Here is a 12,751-nt window from a genome sequence, read left to right on the forward strand (position 1 = left end):
CCTTGGACAAGGTGGAGGTCTCCCATGACCCCGACACCAGCATCACCACACCTGGGGACCCCGTTGGCACCGTCAGAGAGGGGAGAGCGGTGGCCCCAGCACCCACCCAGCTGCCAACATCCATCCCTGCCTTCGAGAACACCAAGGAATGGTCCTCAGAGACCAACAGCTCCAGCAGGGCCTCCCCCGCGCAGACACCCCTGGGCAGCAACATCTCCTGGAGCACCATTAGCTCCCCAAAGAGCAACATCTCTCCCTGGAGCGACATCTCCTCCGAGAGCGACATCTCGCCAGAGCTCACCTTCTCCCCAAAGAACATCACTTACTCAGAGCAGGACATCTCAGAGTATGACATCATCTCCCTAAAGAGTGACACCTGCTGGAGCAGCGACAACTCCTGGGAGAGCAACGTCCCCCACAGCCAAGCCCTCGGGGACGCGGCCAGCCACCTTGCCGTGCCCCACGAGGTGTCTCTCAAGGAGGCCCTGAGGCTCTTGGACTGTGACCACGGTGGCACCGGCGAAGCTGCCCCCCTCTGCGACGTCGACTCCCTCTCGCTGCCCGAGGAGCTGCTGATGCTCGATTGCAGCATGGAGGAGCTCCTGGAGGGTGCAAGAATCCTGGAAGAATTCCTCTATGGGCCAGAGAGCAATGTCCCCAACAGCCAAGCACTCGGGGACGCGGCCGGCCACCTTGAGAGCGATGTCCCCAGGAGCCCCTCTGCTGTCCCCCACAGCCAAGCCCTCGGGGACACAGCCGGCCACCTTGCAGTGCCCCAGGAGGTGCCTGTCAAGTACTTTGGCGTGGAGGTGACCTGGAAGGCCGTCGTCGTCCTGGAAGATATCTTCTCCAGGACGAAGTCCCAGGAGTCGTGTAGGGACACGGGGATGGAGCTGCCACCGGCCCAGTTCACCATGGCAGAGAAGCGGGGGACGAAGCAGGGGACGAGCTCCCTGTTGCTGTCACCCAGGAAGCGTAGGGCTCTGGCGGACAGGCCGGGGGTGGCAGGGGGGAAGAGACGCCCCCCAGCGAGGAGACAGAGATGATGGGGGGCAGAGGGGGGGTGCATTTGGGGGGTGGGTTGTATTTAGGGGAGGGGTGTGGGGGGGGCAGATTTACGGGAGGGGACTGTATCTGGGGGGGTGGGGATAGGGACATGTTTAGGGGAGGGGGGGGTTAGAGTAGCTTCGATAGGGCCTTTTCTCTCCTGTTTTTCCCTTAAAAGTTGTAGCGGGCAGTGTGTTTGGGGAGGTGGGTGTGTTTAGGGGAGGGAAGTATATTTAAAGGGGGGGGTAGTGTGTTTTGAGAGATGGGGGGGTGAGTTTAGGGGACGGATCAGAGTAGCTTTGATAAGACCTTTTCTCCTACGGTTTTCCATTTAAGGTTGCGGCGGGCAGTGTATTTGCGGGGAGGGATGTGTTTAGGGGAGGGGGGCGCATTTGAGGGAGGGGGGGTTAGAGTAGCTTTGATAGGACCTTTTCTCTTGTGTTTTTCCACTAAAAGTTGTTTCTCCAACCCCGCTCCGTGCCTGTCTGGGGGGGGAGGGAGCGCGGGGGACAGCGGGAATCGGCCCCCACCAGGTGCCACAGCCCCACATGGGACCCCAAAGGGCACCGAGCTGCCCCCAGGGCCGAGTCACCACCAGCGGGGTGGCAGTAGTGGGGGGGGACTCCCCTGTCCCCTTCCCCAGGGGCAGCCAGGGCAGACGGGTCCCCGCCGGACCCACGGAAACGGCCCCATGCAGAAAGCAGCATGGAGCCCCTGGGACAAGGACAGACCTTGGGGAGCGGGAGGGGACGGACACACACGACCACAAGGGCTGCCAGGCCTTCGGCTGGACCCCGGCCAGCGTCCCCTCCCACGGGGACAGGGCCCGGGGCAAAGCCCCCAAAGCCTCGGCACAATCACCCCCGTCCGCGGCTCCGCAGCCCAGCTTTGCCTCCCTGCGCTGCCCCATCACCCCAAATCACCCCCACAACGGCCAGGGGGGAGCTGCCAGCCAGGCAGGGACCCTCCTCCCCTCCTCGGCCTGCGCCTTGGACAGCCCCGACAGCAGCCGGGGAGTGGGGAAATAAGGAAAGAAATAAACAAAGAAATCATGGCAAGGGCCAAAAGTGCCTGGAAACCCCAGCTCTGTATTGCCCGTTCCCCCTCCCAGCTCCACAGCCCGGGGCCAACGCAGCCAAGGGCGCCTTCGGGCAGCGGCCGCCCCTCTGCGGGTCCGGCGCGCAGAAGGTGCCGGGGGAGGTCCCCGGTCCCCGTCGGGGCACCCCCGGCATCGGGGGCTGAGCCCCTGCCCCAGGGCAGCCCCAGGGACGCCCCGGGGGCGGGAGGAGCCGCTGCGGGCCCCGGGCGGGCGCAGTCCCCTTGGCCTCGGCAGGGCCCGGCGCACCTCCCGGCACCGCTGCTGCTCCGCGTCCGGCCTCCCAACCCCCCGCCCCGAGCACCCTCCTGCACCCAAAACTCCCGTCCCCTGCGGCAGCTGCACCGCCTCCGCCCGCAGCTCCCAGGGGCCGCGGGGAGCTGCTCTGCGCCAGACAAGGAGGAAAAGGGAAGAGAAAGACCAGAACCCAAACTGCAGGGCTGCCCAGCACCGCACACAGTGCTCCAGATGAAGCCACACCAGCGCTGAACACAGTGGGACAATCCCCTCCCTTGGCCGCCTGCTTCTACTGTCTTTGATGCCCCCCACGATGCGCTGGCCCTCTTGGTGCCAGGGGACGCTGCTGGCTCCTCCTGAGCTGCTCACCACCCCCACACCCCTTTCTGCAGGGCTCCTCCCCAGACACCCCCTCCCCATTCGCACTGGTGCCGCCGTTACTCCCTCCCTCCCACCTGCAGAACGCGGCACTTGGACTGCTTCAATTTCACGCCGCTCAGGATTGCCCAACGCTCCAAGCCATCTAGAGCCTTCTGCAAGGCCTCTTGGCCCTCAACAGACTCAACAGCACCTCCCAGTTTGGGATCACCAGCAACCTTCCTAATGGGGCATTCACCTCCCAAAATCCAGGGGAGCAACTCTGCCCACCCTTTTTCTGACAATTTGAAACTCAACCATTTCATGATGTCTGCAGCCGAGACCTTCCCATCTCCCACGAGTCCTCTGCTCACAACCACCATGTCTCGCAGGGCATCTTTCCTCGCTGGACCCCGAGCGCTGCCGACAAGAAGTTCCCATCTCCCACAAACTGCAGGAACTGCCCAGCCCTGCTCCTCACAGCACCAGGGGCTTCCCACATGCTGTCTGGGAAGATGAAATCTGCCAGAAGGAGAAGGGCTCCTGACACAGAGGTGTCTCCTCATTCCCTAGAGATTCAGAGACTCACGGCCTCAGTGCCGGCATCCTGGCTGGGCGATGGGTCGCAGACCCCCACTGCACCATCGTGGCTGAACCATCAAACCTCTCCCTTGGGGACGGTGCGACCCCTCCACGTCTGCTCTGCCACCCCCCCGCACAGCCCGGCACCTCCAGTGCAGCCCCCCACCCCTGGGACCGTCCCACCGAGCCCCACTCACCCCAAGGACACCCCAGCTCTGGGAACGCACCAAGGCTCCAGCCAAAGGCACTTGCACTCACAGCCCCTGGTTGCCACCGGTAGGGGCTGCAGGCCCTCAGCCCCCCCGAGCCCCTTCCCTCCCCAGCAGGAGCTGGGGGGGCTGTTGGGGGGGCTGTTGGGATGGGGCGGAGCACAGGGAGCCCCAACATTCCATCCTGGAGACGCCAAAGAGTCCTTAGCAGCGGAGAGACTGAGGGGACCCACCATGGCGCTGCCACCTCGGTGGCTCCCATTGTGTGGCCCCCGCACCCCCCCGGTGTCCCAGAGCCTTCAGGCTTTTGTGCTCCCACAAACCTTCTACCCCCAAGGCAGGGACAGACCCCGACCCACAGCCCAGGGACGCTCTTGGGGCCAAGAGCGCAGGAGGTGACCATGGCTCTTGTCTCTCTTCCAGGCGCAGCCACCCTGTTCCCACCGCCCGGGCAGCAGCTGCTCTTCCCCACGGCCTGGGCACCCCCAGTGGGGGGCGGCCCCACAGGCCCCACCACCAGGTATGGCACCCCTGTCCCCTCGGCCACCCCGACACCATTGGTGTTCAAGAACCCTGGGCACCTTCAGCCTCCCCCTCCCCTCTCCACGGTCACCTTCACCATCCCACCTCCCCTGTTCCCCCCCCGGCAGTTCTGGCACGGGGGCTCAGCAAGCCCGGCTGAGTGTCCCTGCCTTCGCCTGCCCAGTGAATCCCAGTTCCTGAGAATTTCCCCAATACTTGGGGCCACCTCTCGGGGACGAGAGCGCAGGAGGTGACCACCGGCCATGGCTCCTGTCTCTCTTCCAGGCGCAGCCACCCTGTTCCCACCGCCCGGGCAGCAGCAGCCATTCCCTGCAGCCTGGGCACCCCCACTGGGGGCAGCCCCACAGGTCCCACAGGCCCCACCACCAGGTATGGCACCCCTGTCCCCTCTGCCACCCTGACACCATCAGCACCCTGATGGCCATGGGGGGCAGCTCGCCGGGTGCCCTGGAGGGTGCCCCCGGCCCAGCACGGCTCCCTCCCACCCACACAGGGCTGCACAGGGCCCCATGCGGCTGCTGCTGCTTCGACCCACTCTTCGGGTCCATCGAGTGGACCGTCACCAACGTGCCTGTGCCGGCCAACGCCACCCTCGGCCACCACGCTGCTGCTTCGTCAGGCGCTGCCCTGTGGGGCCCCGGGGGCTGCAGGACCCTCCCGGCCTGGGCAGCCCCTGGCACCCCCCAGGGACAACACCCACTGCCCCAACTGACGCAGCTCCCAGACTACGGCCACCAGGGCACAGTGGTGCCTGCAGTCCCCCCGCTGCTGTTGAACTCCATCCCCGGACACCAGCACCTCAAGGCCACCTCCGCGGGAGCACCCCCTGCCAGCCGTGTCCCCACGGGCGCCTCCGTCCCCCCCAGACCCACTGCTGCCCCCCACAAAGAAGCTCCTGGTGACATGGATTCCAACACTGAAGTCACTGAGGACATGCTCCTCCAAGAGCCCCTCTGGCTCTTTGGTTCCTCCTTGGACAAGGTGGAGGTCTCCCATGACCCCGACACCAGCATCACCACACCTGGGGACCCCGTTGGCACCGTCAGAGAGGGGAGAGCGGTGGCCCCAGCACCCACCCAGCTGCCAACATCCATCCCTGCCTTCGAGAACACCAAGGAATGGTCCTCAGAGACCAACAGCTCCAGCAGGGCCTCCCCCGCGCAGACACCCCTGGGCAGCAACATCTCCTGGAGCACCATTAGCTCCCCAAAGAGCAACATCTCTCCCTGGAGCGACATCTCCTCCGAGAGCGACATCTCGCCAGAGCTCACCTTCTCCCCAAAGAACATCACTTACTCAGAGCAGGACATCTCAGAGTATGACATCATCTCCCTAAAGAGTGACACCTGCTGGAGCAGCAACAACTCCTGGGAGAGCAACGTCCCCCACAGCCAAGCCCTCGGGGACGCGGCCAGCCACCTTGCCGTGCCCCACGAGGTGTCTCTCAAGGAGGCCCTGAGGCTCTTGGACTGTGACCACGGTGGCACCGGCGAAGCTGCCCCCCTCTGCGACGTCGACTCCCTCTCGCTGCCCGAGGAGCTGCTGATGCTCGATTGCAGCATGGAGGAGCTCCTGGAGGGTGCGAGAATCCTGGAAGAATTCCTCTATAGGCCAGAAAGCAATGTCCCCAGCAGCTCCTCTGCTGTCCCCAACAGCCAAGCACTCGGGGACGCGGCCGGCCACCTTGAAAGCGATGTCCCCAGGAGCCGCTCTACTGTCTCTCACAGCCAAGCCCTTGGGGACACGGCCAGCCACCGTGCAGTGCCCCAGGAGGTGCCCGTCAAGTACTCTGGTGTGGAGGTGACCCGGAAGGCTGTCGTCGTCCTGGAAGATATCTTCTCCAGGACAAAGTCCCAGGAGTCGTGCGGGGACACGTGGATGGAGCTTCCGCCAGCCCAGCCCACCATGGCGGAGAAGCAGTGGACGAAGCAGGGGACAAAGCTCGGGATGAACTCCCCGTCGCTGCCACCCAGGAAGCGCAGGGCTCTGGCGGACAGGCCGGGGATGGCAGGGGGGAAGAGACAGAAGAGACGCCCCCCAGCGAGGAGACGGAGATGATGGGGGGGAGAGGGGGGGTGCATTTAGGGGGTGGGGGGACGGTTGTATTTAGGGGAGGGGGGTGGGAGGGTAGATTTAAGGGAGGGGACTGGATCTGGGGGGATGGTGTGTTTGGGGGAGTGGGGAGAGGGACGTGTTTAGGGGAGGGGGGGTTATAGTAGCTTCAATAGGGCCTTTTCTCTCCTGTTTTCCCATTAAAAGTTGTAGCGGGCAGTGTGTTTGGGGAGGTGGGTGTGTTTAGGGGAGGCAGGTATATTTAAAGGGGGGGTGGTGTATTTTGAGAGATGGGGGGGTGAGTTTAGGGGAGGGGGGCGCGTTTGAGGGACGGGGGGTTAGAGTAGCTTCGATAGGACCTTTTCTCTCGTGTTTTTCCATTAAAATTTGTTTCTCCAGCCCCGCTCCGTGCCTGTCTGGGAGGGGAGGGAGCGCAGGGGACAGCGGGAATCGGCCCCCACCAGGTGCCACAGCCCCACATGGGACCCCAAAGGGCACCGAGCTGCCCCCAGGGCCGAGTCACCACCAGCGGGGTGGCAGTAGTGGGGGGGGACTCCCCTGTCCCCTTCCCCAGGGGCAGCCAGGGCAGACGGGTCCCTGCCGGACCCACGGACACGGCCCCACGCAGAAAGCAACACGGAGCCCCCGGGACAAGGACAGACCTTGGGGAGCGGGAGGGGACGGACACACACGACCACAAGGGCTGCCAGGCCTTCGGCTGGACCCCGGCCAGCGTCCCCTCCCACGGGGACAGGGCTCCGGGCAAAGCCCCCAAAGCCTTGGCACAATCACCCCCGTCCGCGGCTCCGCAGCCCAGCTTTGCCTCCCTGCGCTGCCCCATCACCCCAAATCACCCCCACAACGGCCAGGGGGGAGCTGCCAGCCAGGCAGGGACCCTCCTCCCCTTCTCTGCCTGCACTTTGGGCAGCCCTGAGAGCAGCCGGGGAGGGGGGAAATAAGGAAAGAAATAAACAAAGAAATCATGGCAAGGGCCAAAAGTGCCTGGAAACCCCAGCTCTGTATTGCCCGTTCCCCCTCCCAGCTCCACAGCCCGGGGCCAACGCAGCCAAGGGCGCCTTCGGGCAGCGGCCGCCCCTCTGCGGGTCCGGCGCGCAGAAGGTGCCGGGGGAGGTCCCCGGTCCCCGTCGGGGCACCCCCGGCATCGGGGGCTGAGCCCCTGCCCCAGGGCAGCCCCAGGGACGCCCCGGGGGCGGGAGGAGCCGCTGCGGGCCCCGGGCGGGCGCAGTCCCCTTGGCCTCGGCAGGGCCCGGCGCACCTCCCGGCACCGCTGCTGCTCCGCGTCCGGCCTCCCAACCCCCCGCCCCGAGCACCCTCCTGCACCCAAAACTCCCGTCCCCTGCAGCAGCTGCACCGCCTCCGCCCGCAGCTCCCAGGGGCCGCGGGGAGCTGCTCTGCGCCAGACAAGGAGGAAAAGGGAAGAGAAAGACCAGAACCCAAACTCCAGGGCTGACCTCGAGTTAAGGCGTGTTCTTAAGGGCGTTGTCCAAGGGCCTCTTGGGCACAGAGAGACTTGGGGCATCAACCACCTCTCGAGGACGCCTCTTCCAGGGTTTGACCGCCCTCTTGGTGAAAAAACGCTTCCTAATGCCCAGGCTGAACCTCCCCCGGTGTGGCTTTGAGCCATTTCCACGCATCCTGTCCCTGCTTGCCCGGGAAAAGAGCTCAGCACCTCCCTCTCCACGTCCCCTCCTCAGGAAGCTGCACAGAGCCAGGAGCTCGCCCCTCAGCCTCCTGCTCTCCAGATGAGACCAACCCCCAGCGCTCAGACGCTCCTCAGAGGACATGCCTTCCAGCCCTGTCACCACCTTGCTTGCCCTCCTCTGCACCATCCAAGGACCTTCCCACCCTTCTCCAATGGTGGGGCCCAGCACCACACACGGTGCTACAGGTGAAGCCGCGCCAGCGCTGAACGCAGCGGGACAATCCCCTCCCTTGGCCGCCTGCTTCTACTGTCTTTGATGCCCCCCACGATGCGCTGGCCCTCTTGGTGCCAGGGGACGCTGCTGGCTCCTCCTGAGCTGCTCACCACCCCCACACCCCTTTCTGCAGGGCTCCTCCCCAGACGCCCCCTCCCCATTCCCACTGGTGCCGCCGTTACTCCCTCCCTCCCACCTGCAGAACGCGGCACTTGGACTGCTTCAATTTCACGCCGCTCAGGATTGCCCAACGCTCCAAGCCATCTAGAGCCTTCTGCAAGGCCTCTTGGCCCTCAACAGACTCAACAGCACCTCCCAGTTTGGGATCACCAGCAACCTTCCTAATGGGGCATTCACCTCCCAAAATCCAGGGGAGCAACTCTGCCCACCCTTTTTCTGACAATTTGAAACTCAACCATTTCATGATGTCTGCAGCCGAGACCTTCCCGTCTCCCACGAGTCCTTCTCTGCTCACAACCACCATGTCTCGCATGGCATGTTTCCTCGATGGCCCCCCGAGCGCTGCCGTCAAGAAGTTCCCATCTCCCACAAACTGCAGGAACTGCCCAGCCCTGCTCCTCACAGCACCAGGGGCTTCCCACATGCTGTCTGGGAAGATGAAATCTGCCAGAAGGAGAAGGGCTCCTGACACAGAGGTGTCTCCTCATCCCCTAGAGATTCAGAGACTCACGGCCTCAGTGCTGGCACCCTGGCTGGGCGATGGGTCGCAGACCCCCACTGCACCATCGTGGCTGGACCATCAAACCTCTCCCTTGGGTACGGTGCGACCGTTGGGAGGGGGCGGAGCACAGGGAGCCCCAACATTCCATCCTGGAGATGCCAAAGAGTCCTTAGCAGCCGAGAGACTGAGGGGACCCACCATGGCGCTGCCACCTCCGTGGCTCCCACTGTGCAGCCCCCGTGCCCCCCCGGCACCCCAGAGCCTTCACAATTTGTGCTCCCACAAACCTTCTACCCCCAAGGCAGGGAACGACCCTGACACACAGCCCGGGGATGCTGTCGGGGCCAAGAGCACAGGAGGTGACCATGGCTCCTATCTCTCTTCCAGGCGCAGCCACCCTGTTCCCACCGCCCGGGCAGCAGCAGCCATTCCCTGCAGCCTGGGCACCCCCAGTGGGGGCAGCCCCACAGGTCCCACAGGCCCCACCACCAGGTATAGCACCCCTGTCCCCTCTGCCACCCTGACACCACCAGCACCCTGATGGCCATGGGAGGCGGATCGGCGGGTGCCCCGGGAGGTGCCCATGGCCCAGCACAGCTCCGTTCTACCCACACAGGGCTGCACAGGGCCCCATGCGGTGGCTACGGCATCGAGCCACGCTTCGTCCACATCGAGTGGACGGTCAACAATGTGCCTGTGCCGGCCACCGCCACTCTCAGCCATGGCACTGCTGCTCCGCCAGGCGCTGCCCTGTGTGGCCCCAGGGGCTGCGGGACCCTCCCGGCCTGGGCAGCCCCTGGCACCCCCCAGGGACAACACCCACCGCCCCAAATGACGCAGCTCCCACCCTACGGCCACCAGGGCACAGCAGTGCCCGCAGCCCCCATGCTGCTGCTCACCTCCATCCCCGGACGCCAGCACCTCAAGGAACAGCCTGCAGGCACTAACAGCTCCGGCACAGCCATACCTGCACAGACACCCCCTGCCAGCCGCATCCCCACGGGCACCTGCGTCTCCTCCAGACCCATTGCAGCCCCACACAAAGAAGCTCCTATCGACCTGGATGCCAACATTGAAGTGACCGAGGAGATGCTCCCCAAGACGCCCTCAGGCTCTTTGGTTCCTCCCCAGACGCAGTGCGGGTCGGCCAGGACCCTGACACCGCTGTCCCCACACCTGGGGAACGCGGTGGCGCCGGCAGAGAGGGGAGAGCGGTGGCCCCAGCACCCACCCAGCTGCCAACCTCCATCCCTGCCTCTGAAAACACCGAGGAATGCTCTTCAGTGACCAACAGCTCCAGCAGGGCCTCCCCCACGCAGACACCCCTGGGCAGCAACATCTCCTCAGAAAGCGACACCTCCTCAGAGCGCGACACCTCCTTTGAGAGTGAAATCTCCTCAGGGCACAACATCTCTCCAAAGAGTGACACCTCCTCGGGGCGCGACATCTCTGCAGAGCGCAACACCTCCTCCAAGAGCGACACCTCCCCAGAGCACAACTTCTCCCCAAAAAGCGACATCTCCTCAGAAGACAACAGCTCAGACCACAACATCATCTCCCTAGAGTGACACCTTCTGGAGCAGCGACAACCTCTCCGAGAGTGACATCTCCTGGGAGAAAGATGTCCCCAGCAGCGCCTCTGCTGTCCCCCACAGCCAAGCCCTCGGGGACAAGGATGGCCACCTTGCAGTGCCCCAGAAGGTGCCTTTCGAGTACTACAGCGTGGAGGAGACCCTGGAGGCCATCCGCATCCTAGGAGAATCCCTCTATGGGACGGAGTCCCAGGAGCTGTTTGGGGACTTGGGGATGGAGCTACCGCCGGCCCAGCCCACCGTGGTGGAGAAGCGGGGGACAAAGCGGGGGCCGAGCCCCCCATTACCACCACCCAGCAAGCGCAGGGCTCTGGCAGGCTGCCCAGGGGAGTCAGGGGGGAAGAGACCCCCCCAGTGAGGAGACAGAGATGATGGGGGGCAGAGGGGGGGTGGGGGAGGGTTGTATTTAGGGGAGGGGGGCAGATTTAAGGGAGGGGATTGTATCTGGGGGGGGTGGTGTGTTTGGGGGAGGGTGGTGCATTTGGAGGTGGGGTAATGCATTTTGAGAGATGGGGGGATGTGTTTAGGGGTGGGGGGCTTAGAGTAGCTTCGATAGGGCCTTTTCTCTCCTGTTTTTCCATTACAAGTTGTAGCGGGCAGTGTACCTGGGGGGCACGGGGAGGGATGTGTTTAGAGGACCAGCATGTATTTGGTGGGGTAGGGGGGAGTGTATCTGGGGAGGGTGGGGGAGGGATGCGTTTAGGGGAGGGGGGCTTAGAGTGGCTTTGTTAGGACATTTTCTCTTGTGTTTTTCCATTAAAAGCTCTTTCTCCAGCCCCGCTCTGTGCCTGTCTGGGAGGGGAGGGAGCACGGGGGGCGTCAGCAGGAATGGGCCCCCACCAGGTGCCACAGCCCCGCTGAAAGGGTATTTTCATTCATACCTGTCCTTTGTTTAACTTGGACGTTCAAGCAGCTCACCTTTTTCTGACTTACTTCTCCCTGTATATATATATATATCACACTCTCCTGCAATCAGCCTTTCCTTTTCTCCTGACTTGGCCTTTCCCAGCGAGTTCTTGGCTAGTGGTTTTCTTCAAAGCTGCTTTAGTGCTGCTGAAGGATGTTGAAGCGACAGCTCTGGCGATCCAAGCACTGTACTCGCCCATGAAAGCCTTCCAGCTCAGGCAGCCGCAACGCAGGATTCACAGCTCCTCGCTCCCCTGGACACGCTTCCAACCTCCGTATGACCCGATTCTATGACTATGGAGCTGGAGAGGCTGCAACCAGGGTCCCAAACACATGGGGAAGATGGGGCAGCTAGAGGGGAGGAAGCAGAGGTCAGAGAGTGCCATCTCACACCAAACACCCCACACTTGTCACATCACTCTGTCTTTCAGTCTGAACTCCCACCCACACACCAAACACAAGGACAGGCTTTGCACTCCGGCCACTCTCATGAGCACCAGCCCTTGCTCGCTGCATTAGCAGCACAGCCTCCTTCATACACCCACCAGGAACGTGTGGCAGCACCAAACATCTGCAGTGAGCTTTGTGCTGGCTACAGCCCATGTCAGAGAATGACCCCGGCCTCCAGAGGGAAGGTGACTTTGTCCCACGGCTCCTCCATCCACCCTGCAGCCTGCCCACAGCAGGAAGAAGGCACAACGGCCTGCACCAAAGGAGGAGCAAAAAACAGTTCCTCCCATGGGCCACCAGCAGCCGAAACACAAAGCTCTCTCACACCTCTGCTGGGCTGAGCTTGAAAACACTTCCAAAGGGTAATGTGGAAAACCCTGTTGCCGGAGCAGCACCAACAGAATTCTGCCCACGGGACAGCTTCAAGCAGATTTACACCTCTGTGCAATGGGAGATGGCTGAGCCCTGAGCAACCAGGCCTTGCATTTACTGCCTCAAAAAAACCCACATTAAAAAAGCCCACACCAAGCGCCCTGCATCTCTGCAGAGAGCTCCACCTTCTCCAGCTGACAGCCAGCAGGAGGCAGAAGAGCCAAAGCCCCAAAGCACAGAACCCCTCAGAGGTCACCAGATGGGGGCCTCTAGGGGGGTTGTTCTGTCCCTCGAGCCAGGATGAGCCCTGCTCCCCCGGCACAGCAGCTGCTGCTCATCCCGAACGCCTCACAGGTCAGCACCCAGGAGGTGCCCCAAAACACAGGCCCTCAGGAGCCACAACACGGGACGACACCTCTCCCCGGTGCAAGGCCCACACACCGGCCGCCCCGCGCCGCCCCTCCCCACACGGACAGCCCCCCCCTCGGGGTTCCTGCCCCCACGGCCAGGCCCTTCCTGAGGGCCGCCCCCAGCCCACAGGCCCTGCTCCCCGCAGAGCGCTCAGAGCCTCCCACAGCCGGACGGACACTGACCTCAGCGGCGCTGCGACCCCTCACACAGCCCGCCCGGCCGCCGGCCCCGGCCCGGGCACATACAAGCCCCGGCCCCGCCGCCGGGCCTTTTATACC

Source organism: Chroicocephalus ridibundus, unplaced genomic scaffold, assembly GCF_963924245.1.
Source record: "Chroicocephalus ridibundus unplaced genomic scaffold, bChrRid1.1 SCAFFOLD_26, whole genome shotgun sequence".
In the NCBI taxonomy this organism is placed as follows: domain Eukaryota; kingdom Metazoa; phylum Chordata; class Aves; order Charadriiformes; family Laridae; genus Chroicocephalus; species Chroicocephalus ridibundus.